We start from the raw sequence: 14,452 nt of genomic DNA, 5'->3' as shown, positions 1-14,452 counted from the left end.
AATCGACTTAACTGGTCGGCTCATATCTCACAACTTAAGAAAAAACTATCAAGTTCATTATTTGTTATTCGCCAACTAGCAAGGGTTTTCAACTTTTAAACATTAAAAATGACATATTTTTCCTTATTCCACTCTCATCTAAACTATGGTGTAATTATATGGGGCAATTCAACAAATGCACTTCAAATTTTTAGAATGCAAAAGAAAGCTATCAGGATTTTAGCACGGGTTAGTTATCTAGAACACTGCCAACCTTTCTTTATCAAATTCAAAATTATGCCTCTACCTACTCTGTTGATATTTCAAGTTTTAACTGAAATTCACAGAAAACGTGCTCATTTAATAAAGCAGTCTGATGTCCATGTTCACAATACGCGAAACTGTCACTACCTACGAACAAATCGCTGTAGATTAAGTCTTTCAGAAAAAAATAGTCTTAATTATAATTATTACAATATTTTACCAAAAAGTATAAAACAGCTAAGCTGTAATAATTTCGATAAAGTTATAAAAAAATATCTTCTAAAACATTGTTTTTACTGCTCAGAAGAATATATGACTCATTGCAGAACATCGACTGAACTGCTTACCGTAACTTTGCCATAAATGTTTTTCTGTTTATTATATGTTCTTGTTTGTATAATATATTATTTAAGTTACGTTTTATATTCGTTTTGTTAATACTATGTATATTTGTATTGTTATGTAGTTAAATAAATACTCTACTTTACTCTACACTACACTAGATTTATTTTACCGTATGGCACTTGACACATTTACATTTAAATTTACATATATTTTGTATAAAACATAATACATATATGTTTACAAACGAATATCTAATTTACTTATATATTCTATCGACTCTGGAGTCGCCATTAGGAAATCCTTTGACCTGCCTTGATAGTATTTTGTGGGACACTGTTCTGTAATGTGACAGATGGTTTGGGGTTGTCCGCAGTCACAGAGTGGGGATGGTCGTTTATCCTATTTGTGCATCATGTAACCGCATCTGCCGTGTTGGGTTCTGATTCGGTTCATCATAGTCCATGTGTTGGGTGGTAAGTCAAAACCTGGTGGTTTCTGTGTGATGCAGGGTAAGCTGCTATTTTGTTGTTCCATCAATTCTCGAGTCCAATTGGTCGTTATGTTGAACTCATTTTCCACAGCAATCTGTGCTACTTTTATTGGCGGTCGTCTGGAACGTAAACGGTTACCGTTGGCAGCATCTACATCTTGATGAATTGGCAGGATCTCGTTACTAAGTATCTTTTTGTACTCACTAATGAGGGAGTGTATGCGCCGTAGTTTGGGTGGTGGAATGTGGCTCAGTACTGGGAGCCATTGTGTAGGGGTGGATTTGATAACACCAGCAATCATTTTCATTGTACTGTTCAATTGGGCATCTACTTTGTGTGTATGTGGGCTGTTAAGCCAGGCTGAAGAGCAGTATTCCGCGGTTGAGAAAACAAGGCCCAGGGCGGATGATCGCAAGGTGGAAGCCGATGCTCCCCATGTTGTGCCGCACAGCTTCTGGATGATGTTGTTTTTGGATTTAAGTTTTTCCGCTGTTTTTGACAGATGTTCCTTGAAAGATAAGGTTCTGTCAAGAGTCACCCCAAGGTACTTTGGTGTTTTATTGTAAGCGAGTGTGGTGTTCGGTGTTCTTCCTGCAAGCTTGTTATTTAGATGAAAACTGGAAACCTCTGTTTTGGTAGCATTTGGTTGGAGCCTCCATTTACGGAAATACTTTCCCACTGTGTGTAAGTCTGCCGTAAGGATTTCTTCTGTTTGTTCAAATGACTTACACCTTGTTGCAAGGACCCAGTCGTTGGCATAACCAAACTTCCTTGATCTGGTTTCTGGTATATCAGCGATGTACAGACTAAAGAGAAGAGGAGCTAGGACAGATCCCTGAGGCAGTTCTTCAGTTTTCTTGGAGTGCTGATGTCGGTTCCCATGACTACTTGAATCGTTCGGTCGCCTAGCATGCTGTTGATTATTCGAGCGGTGGATTTACAGGAGATTGTACGAAGGAGCTTGTATATCATGCCTTCTCTCCAGACTGTATCGTAGGCCGCTGTTAGATCTATGAATGTGGCTGCAGTTTTAAGTTTTCTCTGGAACCCTGCCTCAATAAATGTAGTAAGTGAAAGAACCTGATCTGCGCAGCTTCTTTTCGGTCGGAAACCTGCCTGATCAACCGGTATTGATTCAAGTAGCTTTGGACTAATTGTGTTATAGATATATAGGTATATAGATATAGAAAGTCGTTTTAGTAGCTTGAACGTTGCCGATAGTAGGGCTTTTGGGCTGTAGTTCTTAGGGTTGTTATCATTTGGCTTCCGTGGTTTTAATATGGCAATAATCTTCTAGCGTTTGAGTTCCTGTGGTATGGTACCGGTCTTCATAATATCTGTAAAAAAGTGGGCCATCCATTCTCTCGCATATTTGCATATTTGTTAATTAATAATTCGGGATGAATAATGTCAAAACCGGGGGCTTTACATTCTTGAGAGCTATAGTGACTTCTTCGCAAGTGAAAGGGCGAGAGTATTCGGTTTCTGCAGATTGGAATTTTAAAATTTTGAGCTCTCGTTTTACCTTGATTGTGTGTGGCTTGTCCTTGGGGGCCCTAGATGTCAATATCAGATGTGATGCAATAGCGTTTGGGTTAATTGTTGTTTTGTTCCTTGTTATGGGAGTTCCGCTTCCTAATTTTCTTAGTAGTGTCAATGCTTGCCTACTTGATGTTTAAAAATTAAGACTTTCTACAGTTTCCGTCCATTTTTCTTGTCTCGCTGCATCTAGGCTATGGATCAGTTCATCGGCTAATTCTTGATCGATGCTTTCAAGGAAATTTTGGTACAGTCATACCAGCCTAGACAGATTCTAATATCCCGGAAATATTCCTAAGGCAGTGTTTATTTATTCTAATGCACTGGCTTAAGTAAGAATCACTTTAAATTTGGACAATTTGCAGTTTTATTATTTGGTTAATTAAACGATGTATAAATAATATCTAGTTTATATGTGCTTTCATTTGGTTAGAGTGTGGAGTATGTAGTGCACCTATGTTGACGAAACCAATTACTGTATTAATATTGTTTATTGTATATTTGTGTTCATTGGATCTCATAAAGATGGATATGAAAACTGTTCCAAATCAATTAAAACTAAAATGTTTTAAATTTTTCTATTGAGTATTTACCATTGAAATACATTTTGTAAGAAATATTATACTAATTTTTGTAATAATTTTTATATCTCAGCTTCTCCTTAACTTATAATTCGGGTTTTTTTAATATAAGTTTATATTGTATGATTTTAATTAAATAGTTATACTTTTTGAATAAAATTGCATAATGCTTATATTAACATAGTCGATAGCATTGGGACAGAAGGCTAAACTACATTTTGATTTTCATTTTAAGTTTCTATTTTTCCGATCAAGTGAAAGTCTACTTTATCTCACTTACTTTCTTTAAATTTACCGTCAAACATTTTAGATACCGCTGGACTGAAGAGGGTTTGTAATAATCGATTGGCACAAGTGTAGGTACCCAGGTACTTGCGCGTAAGTGCATTTTATCAAATGAATTTTGATAACATGTTAAGTATGTGAACATGATTCACTTGTAATGTTCCATTAATGATATAGGTTGAGTGCCTACTGATAAAAAACTGACAGATATATAACCTGAACGGGAAATAAAAGATACATAATATAAAATTACATACGGGTTTTACAAATACAAATCGTCGGTATACTGCGAAAACCAGGTAAATGTCGGAATACCGAAATCGAGAAAAAACGTTTTTAAAGTTTAGTTTTATATTGTGAATTAAGCAGTCAGCTTGTTTTTGATATTAGGTATTCTAGTGAAAGATACATATATCTGAAATGATATTCTATCATTAGTTTGAAAAAGTTGAGACACCTATCTGACTAATCCTAAATTTATGTTGGAAATGCTATCACTTACATGGTTTTACCTGTAAATCTAAATAAATCAATTACTGTTCAAATAACATATTTAACACAAATATAATAAACCAAGTATAATATTGTCCAGTTTTGTGATCGAGATATGAGGCTTTTACTAGGTAATAGCAATGTTTTAAGGTATTAGTCGATATTTAGGACATTTAACTGGTTTTCCCTGAAAATTTTATTAACAGCTGTATGTAGTTATAGTTATTATTTATATGAATGACAGGCAGTTTTATAGAAAAAATCAAATTTATTTCGAATATAATAATAACAATATTATTATTATGAGGCTTCCTCGTCCGATTCGTCACTGAAAGCAGGCTCTGGCAAGATGTCTGTTACATCATTTCCCGTTTTCAAATTACGATACCACCCGTGATATTCCTCCGGTATCACTCCCTTATTACATAGCTGTACCAAATCTCTCCTTTTTGCTATGCTAATTGGCAAATGTGCATCATAAAGTCGCTTAAGTTCTTCAAGATTGCTTGAATTAATTGATAACTTGGCGTGCTTTTTTCTTGTTGACTGCCGTGCAGTATTAGTAAGGAAATAATTGAAGCTTGTTGATATGTCATAATTAAAATAGATCCTGTTTGTCTCTTCTTTCACCAATCTCATTCTTTTTATCTTCAACCACATTATTTTTTCGCCGTTTTGGTCTTTTGTTCGGTTTTTAATTAAAGTGTGTGATAAGTTTTTTAAATTATAAAAGTCGTATTATTTAAATTCTTTACATTTGTATGGTTCTATACATACTTTTTTATCATCAACCTTGATATTTTTATTTCCTCTTGCATTTTGAAAAACAGACAAGTAATCTGGCATCCCATAGATAGATCTGTGTTTTTTAGCGGTTTCGTTACTACTCTGCATAGAGTCAACTTCCATATAGGAATGTCCAGACTCTAAAAATTTGCGTTCAATAATATTTAAACGGATTCTGTCCTCTGCAGGTATCAGAAAATAAACTTATTTCACTTACATATTCTGCAACACATTTTGATAAGTAGTGGAGTATAATGCTTTCTATTTCACAACTTCCTTGTCTACCGTTAATTTCTGACCAGTCAAAACAGTAAGCTGCATTTGGTAATGCGGCTTCATATACACACAAATTGTAGACACATAATTTTCGAGAATAATATAGTTTTCCAGTCAATCCACTTGAAATTTGTAGTACGGCCTGTAGATCGAAAGTAACTGAAACAAAATCCCGTTGTTCATTAGATCTTTTCTTATCATTTTGTTTTTTAAGATTACATACTTCTTTTCTTTTCTGATGTTCTCTGTAACTGTCTTCTAAATCCGATTTGTCAGTTGGATTAGCCCTATCATATTTATTCACAGTTTCTTCTGCTCATAGTCATTTATAAAAAGTTGGTACATTTTTCTTATACTTAACTATTTGTCCAAATATCTACGCTTTGAACTTTGGCGAATATAATGTGGGCCCATGGTTGGAAAAGATTCAATATGAGCCTTCACGATTTTTCGGGTTTTACTGCTTGTTTTATTTGGCGGTGTATGCTTGCCTCTTTTATCAGTATCTGCATAACAGCCTTGAATATCAGTTTTTCTTACAACATCTTGTATTAACGACGCTGATATACAAAGTGTCTTACAAAGAAATTTCTCACATACCTGTATGTCTTGACCATTCAAAGAAAAGTAACACTTTTGGAAAATGCACGTGGTTTTTTAAACTTCAACGAACTGCAACGACTCTCTTTGGTGGCTCCGTTTTAATACGTGCAATAAGAAAATGTTTCTGGCCTATATATTCTAACTTTTACTAATCACGACATAGTCTTTGTCTGTAATCTTCGCTGAAATAACTGGCACATTTGTAAAAGCACTCTGAACAATTAACTGGTGTTGGCATTGCTGGTCTATGGTCTTTTTTTTATCTTATAAGGCAAACCCTCAGCACGCCTCCTTTTTGCGACATTTATTACCCAATCTTTGGGGTTAGCTTTTCTCCAACGTTTTAGTGAACGTACGTCTTTCTATACTTTGTCAAGAAGTAGATTTAAGCTATTTCAGTTGACACTAAATTGTTCGTGGGTGCACCTATTTCAGTATCTTTTTTCCCATCATTTAGGCTATCAAAGTGTGTAAATAATATAGACTTCCTAGAGAGAGCGATCCCTCTTCACTTGGCTGATATGTGGGGTCTACATCTGAAAAGTCACTATCAAAAATGGATTCCATCATTGAGACTATATTGTTCTCAGAATCATCAAGAATTGAACTGCTGTCTTCAGTTATTCTATCTGTGTATGTGTTATAAAGATCATTTATGGGTATAACTTAGTAACCATTTCTAAATTTTAACTCAACCCGTTTTCAGGTAGAATGAAGTAAGTGTACTTAAAGGTTTTTACTAGTCGATATGAAAGAGAAATTTTAATAAATCATACACGTAAAATGTATTAAAGACACTTATCACCTTTTTACTGAATATGGTTTGCAGTAGTAGAAATATATTGTTTGCCGGCATAATAATATATGTGGGCTTACTTTGTTTTACATGCAACAGAACTTTAATTTTATGGAAGTAAGTAGCGATATATTGTTTTATTTGAAAATGAAAAGTTGATTAGGTGTAACTTATTTGTTTATTACACAAATTATCTGCTGAATGGTAAGTCGTATCATGGGTATGTAGAGCGGAAAAAGCTGAGAATTTTGGTATACTTAACTCAATATTTTAAAATTTGTCATTTAGCTGGTTTTCGTAGTATACCGACGAAATAGTTTAAAAACTGAAGTTTAAAAAATTAATAATTATAATTTTTGTAAAAAAAAACTCTTTCACCAATTAATTTAATGTGTTACGATAAGACCGAAACTACTATTCATTTTTATAGTAAGTGTAGTGAGTTTGGGTATATTATTATTAGACCAGAGCGATAATTTTTGAAACCAAACAAAAATTATAGTAGAATGAAACCTATGGGAAAAGGAAGAGAATATGCTAAAAATGGAAGAAAAAATAAATTTCACTCCATCCGAGGTCGGGAAGTGGAAGGGGGTGAGTTTTTAAGGGTAAAAATCGGTTTATCGCGATTTTCGGCGAAACTACAAGTGCTATGGAAAAAAGCTAAATAGCAAAGTTGTTAAAGAAATTTTATTAAATAAAAACATAGACAGTAGAGACATTAGAATCATATATAATTTCTATTGGAACCAAACAGCAAACGTGAAAGTTGAAAATGAACTGACCGATGATATCCAGATTCGCCGTGGGGTCCGCCAAGGGTGTATTTTATCACCCTTGTTATTCAATTTATACAGTTAAGCCATCTCAGAATTAGCGCCTGCCGAGGTCAGTGAGGGCCTTATAATAAACAGTGAGCCACTTAATAACAGAAGATATGCTACGACACCGTCCTTCTGGCAGGAACACTAGAAGAACTGCAACACCTTGCTGAACAACTAAATATATATTGCAACGATTATGGACTAAAAATAAATTTGAAGAAAACGAAGTTCATGGTATTTACAAAAGCACAAAACATCAAAGTTAAGCTAGTACTAGATAATACAGATATTGAACAAATATCTTCGTACAAATACCTTGGAGCATGGATCACATAAGATAACGATCAGACAAAAGAAATAAGATGCCGCATTGAAATTCCACGGTAAATTTTTAATAGAATGAGAAAACTTCTTTGTAATCGCGATATCAATATATCGCTCCGAATAAGAATGCTTCGATGTTATATTTTCTCCACCATTTTGTATGGGGTTGAAGCTTGGACACTTAAAAAATCCAACATTAAAAACCTAGAAGCATTCAAAATGTGGTGTTACCGACGTATTTTGAAAATATCATGGATAGATCGCAAAACAAACGAACAAGTTCTCGAACAACTAGGAAAACAATGCGAAGTTTTAAATTCCATAAAAAACAGGAAATTGGAATACTTGGGGCACATCATGAGAGGTGAAAAGTACGAACTACTAAGGAATATAATGCAGGGTAAAATCAAAGGCAGAAGAAGCGTAGGAAGACGTAAACTCTCGTGGCTACGCAATTTCCGTGAATGGTTTGGATGCAGTTCAATTTAACTATTCAGGCGCGTAACCAACAAAATTATAATTGCCAGAAAAATTTATTTTTTTACCTGATATTGATTTAATATCGAAAAAGCACCCTAATTTTCAATCGAAAATTCACGCGTCAAAATATCAGCTATTTTAAAAAAGTCGGTGAGCTTTTTGTTTGTTGAAATTTCTACTTTCCGATAGTGTAAAAAAAATATACATTACTATGGCAAATGTTTTCAAAAAACGCAAAAAACAAAAAAACTCAAATCGAAAATGACATTGACAGATACAAAATTTAATTGTTGTTTGTTGTGTATATAAGTACACATTTGAACTTTCTTAAAATATTTACAAGTTTTAATTTATAACTTAACATGCTTAACGAGGCTCAAGATAAATCTGAACAGAATGAAAAATTATAATAATATTAATAAATATTAAATATATTTACAAAAGGAACGTCTTATTCTCGAGAGAGAAAGAGAGAGAAAATATATCTTCTGCCTCTCTCTTTCCTATATCTTACATATATAATGATTTTGCCGATTCACTCCCTTACAAATTTCCAACGTCGAACGCGCGTATAGAAGTATAACTTCAAAAATCGTTTATTAATTCTTTAACAAATTGGCGCCAACTTTCAGTCAAGATTAAACTTATAAATGAGTCTAAACTCTTTGACAGTTTTTTAACGTCTCTACGTGGTCATATTGTAGTATTAATTTTTTTTTTGATCAAATAAAAGGCATATATCGAGCACAGTTTAATTTAATCTTGCCCAAGTACTTTCGATCCCTAGATCATCTTCAGGGGCATTTCGTCAATTGCGGCCTATCCGACAAGAATAAAATGTCATAAACATATAATTGTACAACACACTACACTACAAAAGGACAAACAAACACTTTAAAATTATTGAAGAATAGCTACATTGCGTACAGAAGCCGGAGACTGACTACAGAACAGACTGACTAAAATCAACATTCATAGCATTACCAAAAAAATCGAATTCCTCACAATGCGATAATTATCGAATATTAAGCTTGATGTCTCATGTCCTTAAAACTTTTCCCAAAATTATACATACACGAATTTACAAGAAGTGTGAGTTCCAGATGAGTGACACTCAATTCGGATTTCGAAATGGATTAGAAACACGAGAGGCTCTTTTTGCTTTAAATGTGTTAACGCAACGATGCAGAGACATGAATGTAGATGTATATGCATGTTTTATTGACTATCGAAAAGCATTTGACTGCGTTAACCATCAAAAGATGATCGAAATTTTGAGAACAACTGGAGTTGACGAACAAGACTTGCGAATTATATCGACAAACGGCAACAATTGAAATAGAGCACACAACATCCGAAGACATACAAATCCGACGAATAGTGAGAGAGGGTTGCGTCTTATCACCGCTACTGTTTAATTTGTATTCGGAGTCTATATTCAGAGAAGCATTAGACGAGGTCCAAGACGAAATTACGATTAACGGAATCAGCATAGACAACATCAGATATGTTGATGATATCGTCTTAATAGCAAGCAACGCACAAGAACTACAAAATATAATAAATGCAATAGTTTGTCATAGCGAAACGTTCGGTTTACATCTAAACGTTTCTAAAACTAAAACTTTAGTATTTTCAAAGACACCAATAAACGTACAGGTGTATGCCAAGGGTCAAATAATAGAACAGGTAAATTCCATAAAATATTTGGGAGCAAATATCAATAGTCAGTGTAATCCAAAAAAAGAAATCCTATAAAGAATCGAACAAGCAAGGCAAACATTCATGAGCATGACAACATTTTTTACAAGATCAGACCTTAGTCTACAATTTAGAATCCGAATGATCAGATGTTACGTTTTTTCTGTCTTACTGTATGGCTGTGAAAGTTGGACAATGGACTCTGAAATAGAAAAAAAAATAGATGCCTTTGAGATGTATATATACAGACAAATGTTGAGAATTCCATGGGTACAAAGAGTTACTAATGTTGAGGTACTTTGTCGCATGTGTAAACAAAAAGAATTACTAAGAATAATCAAAGAGAGGAAAATGCAATACTTGGGTCATGTGTTGAGAGGCGAAAGATATGAATTACTTTAAGTTATACTGAAAGGAAAAGTACAGGGCAAAAGATCAGTAGGAAGACGCCAGAACTCGTAGCTGAAAGACAGACAAAGCTGAGGAGATAGTTCGACCGATCATACTCAGAGATCTTTCACGCAGCAGTTTCCAGAACTACAATTGCCATTTGGATCGCCAACCTTCGAAAGGCGACGGCGTCATGAGAAAAAGAAATTAATTCCTATTTATTTATTAATTAAGAAGTTAAAATTATTTAAAGGGTTTTTACCCACATATTTAATGACTTCCCTCATGTCATGGATATAACCTGAAAGGGCAATTTTAGAATATATATATATTATGTATATATATATATATATATATATATATATATATATATATATATATATATATATATATATATATATATATACCTCTTATAAAGAATTTTTTTTAATAAAAGTTTTTATGATTTATGGTATACACCTAACTACAAGAATTTTATTTTCATTATGAATCTTTTTTATACATATAATAACCTCCTGCGCACTTTTTTCTTTTAAAACTTCTATTGTTTGATGTTCCTGATGTGTTTCAATACTTCACTGTCTGGCAATTCATAAAATACACTACCATCGCTACCCAAATGATGATCATCACCACAGTATACGTTTATTTACTATGTTTATTTACTGATGATCTTATGTGAGATCTGTTTCTTCTGATAATGTTTCCACTGTCATCTTGCATAATGTATGATATAGGCGATTTATGTGGATTCAAGATTTTTGCAGACTTCCAGGTGTTATTACAGTGATCAAGGACTGTTACATCCATGTCCCTGTTCAATTGCTTCAATATTGTTGCATTTTTATTTTCACACAAACATGGATGCAACAAATCAACTGAAATTGGAACTTTTGTTTTACATCTTCTGCTATTAAGAAGTTGTGATGGGGAGTATCCCATACCTTTTAATGGATAATTTCTATAATTTATTAATGCTGACTGAAGGTCTGCATGCTTTCTTTCATCTATGGTTTTCCTTAACATGTTTTTTGCAATTGACATTGCTTTTTCTGCTAATCCATTTGAACGTACGTTGTCAGTTATAAGAAAATCAGGTGATCCAAATCGTGCACAAACTGTCTTAATTTCAGCAATTACTAAATCAGCACTTTTGTCTTTAATGGCTAATACCTCTAACCAGTTAGAGGTATAACGTAACTTTTTCCAGCATATGTGAAAATGTTGGACCCAACCCTCTCCCTTAGCCTTTTAGGTAGTGGATATGATAATAGAATTTGTTTTGGGTTTTTTTAGCAAAGTTTTTAGCAAACTTTTACATGCCCTTATATATGATTCAATATCCATCGCCGTACCAGGCCAATAATAAATTTGGCGTGCTAGTGCTTTTGCTTTTTCTATGCCTAAATGTCCCTTGTAAAGTAATCCTAAAACTTATTTTCTTAATGAAAGAGAAACAACTAATTTATTGTCTAGAAAATGAAGGTCATTAGTTATAAATAGATTCTCCTTTAGTTTGGCAAAGTGTCTGACATTTTCTGTAATTTTATATTTTTGCTCTAGCCAGCCACTGATGAAAAAGTCAAAAACAACTTATAGTTGAGGGTCTGCTATTGTCTCTTGTCGAAACTGATTTTTTCGTTCCTCAGATAGGGGTAGATCATTGACAATTAAATGAACGGCAAACTCTATCTCCGTATCAACAGATCTTTTGTTGTTTTTTAAAAATGCGCTTTGATAATGTGTCAGATATGTACATTCTTCTTCCTGGTTTGTACGACACAACTAAATCATAATCTAATAATTTTAATCTCATTATCAGGATTCTTGGTGAAATAGACAGTAAATCTTTTTTTAAAATTGATTCCAGTGGTTTGTGATCACTGTGGACTTTTATACAAGCTCTATAGACAAAGTAGTGAAACTTCTTTACAGCAAATAAAATAGCTAGAGTTTCTTTTTCTATTTGAGTTCTATTTTTCTATTCAGTTTTTGTAAGGCTCCTTGATGCAAAGGCCACAGGTCTGCCTTCTTGCAACAAACATGCCCCCAATCCATCTTTTGATGCCTCTGTTTTAATTTCTGTTGGTTTCTTTGGGTCAAATACTGCCAAGATTGGCGAATTAGTCAACAGATGCTTTAGTTGATCCAGTGAATCTTGATGCTCACTTGACCACTGTCAATCTACATCCAATCTTGTCAAGTTTCTTAACGGGGCCAACGATAGGCTTGGTACGAACTTGGCTACATATTTTACCATTCCTAAAAATCTTGCAACACCTTGTTCGCACTCTGGTGTGGGCATGTCTAAGATTACTTTGATATATTTATCGCTTGTTTTCATACCATCCTTCGAAAATATCTGACCCATGTATTTAACACTACTTTGTTTCAACTGTACCTTGGACTTATTGAACTTTATGTTGTATTTGGTAGCACAGTCAAGAAGTTTCTGTCATGTTCTTCTTCTGGGGCACCAGTAACAATTAAATCATCAAAGTAAAGGCCTACGCCTTCAAGATCTCCAAATATTTCAAAATTCTTTTTCTGGAATACTTCTAGGGCTGAGCAGATACCGAAAGCCAGTCTATTAAATTGATACCTACCAAATGGTGGGCCGAAAGTAATTAAATCTGCACTTTCATCATCCAGCTCCACTTGCCAATAATCATCCTTCATGTCTAAAACGGTGAAGAACTGTCCTCTACCAAGTAGAGTTACAATTCCATCAACAGAAGGAATTTGAAAGTGTTCTCTCTTGATGGCCCCATTAAGTTCTTTTGGATCAAGATATAGCCTTAAATCACCATTTGGCTTTTCCACAATTACAAGTGGGTGAACCTACCCTGTTGGTTTATCTACCTTTGTTATGACTCATTGCGCTTCAAGATCACGCAGTTTATTTTTTAAAGTTTTCGTAAAGCATGTGGAACCCGTCTTATGGTGCTTACTTGAGGTTTGGTATCTTCTCTCAAGGTTATATGGTGTTTTGTTGGAAATTTTCCTAGACCTTCACATGTGAATATTTTGTTACTAGATTATTTAAATTGTTAAATTTAGAACTTACTAATAAATCTACCCGTTTGACTATATTTAATTGTAGACATTTCTTAAACCCCAGCAAAGAAACCTAATTTTTTTATCTACAACTTAAAAAGATATATCTTTTTTATCATTTTTAATAACACATGTAACTCTACTTTTTAATAACACAATGTAACTCTACCTACAGTTTTAATTTTGAACTTTGAATACCCATACGATACTAATGATATATTAGATTTACGGATATGTGCTGTTGGTGCTATTTCTTTGAGAATACTTAAAGGTAATGTGCATACCTCAGCTCCAGTATCTAATTTAAATGACACAGCCTTACTGTTAACATAAATATCAGCTGACCACATATCTTGTCCAACCTTGTGTTTACATTTAGAGTTTACTGACCTGACAAAATACTGATACTAACTACCTTCACTCTCACTTCCTGAACTGTGCACATCACTTACACTAGCTTCTGTTACTTCATGCACTTTCTTCTTCTGCTCTTTCATCGCCTTTCTTAGAATTTCGGGTTTCCTTCTCACATTGCTCCCACTAGGTTTATGGTCTTCCCTACAAACTTTTGCAAAATGGTTATGGCCTTGACACTAAGCACATGTTTTACCCCAAGCAGGACATCGATTGTCTCTCAAATGATTATATCCACATCTGGTACACACACCATCACATCTTGGTTCTCTTCGTTGAACTACATTTATTAATGACTCATTTTGTAACATTTTAGACTGGTCTTTACTTATTTTTATCGCTCGACATATGCCAACTGCTTTTATTAACGTTAACTCTGATTCTCTGATCAGTTTTTCTTGTGTTGCTTTGTTGTTTATGCCAATTACTATTCTATCTCTGATCATCTGGTCTAGTTGGCTATATTCTGTTGTTTTAATGGCTTTCCGTAGTTTTGTAACAAACGAGTCAAATGGTTGCCCTTCTTGCTGGCTAATACTATTAAACTTAAATCTTTTAAAAATGACATTTTTCTTTGATGAACAATACTTTTCATACTTCTTTTTTACGCAAGTTACTGTTCTGTCTTCATTTTCGTCAAATATGAAGGTATTGTACAGCTCTAATGCCTGTTCACTTACCAGACCTAAGAAAACTGCCAGCTTTTTACTTTCTGGTTTGGAGGTTAGGTCCGTTGCTATCATAAATAGATCAAACTTTTGGCTAAATTTGTAGCCAGTTTTCAGATATATTCCAGTCTAATACTAAAGATTCAGGTGGCTTAAA

Source organism: Diabrotica undecimpunctata, chromosome 7 (genome assembly GCF_040954645.1).
Source record: "Diabrotica undecimpunctata isolate CICGRU chromosome 7, icDiaUnde3, whole genome shotgun sequence".
NCBI classification, from domain to species: domain Eukaryota; kingdom Metazoa; phylum Arthropoda; class Insecta; order Coleoptera; family Chrysomelidae; genus Diabrotica; species Diabrotica undecimpunctata.
Note: the sequence above shows the minus strand (reverse complement) of the source record.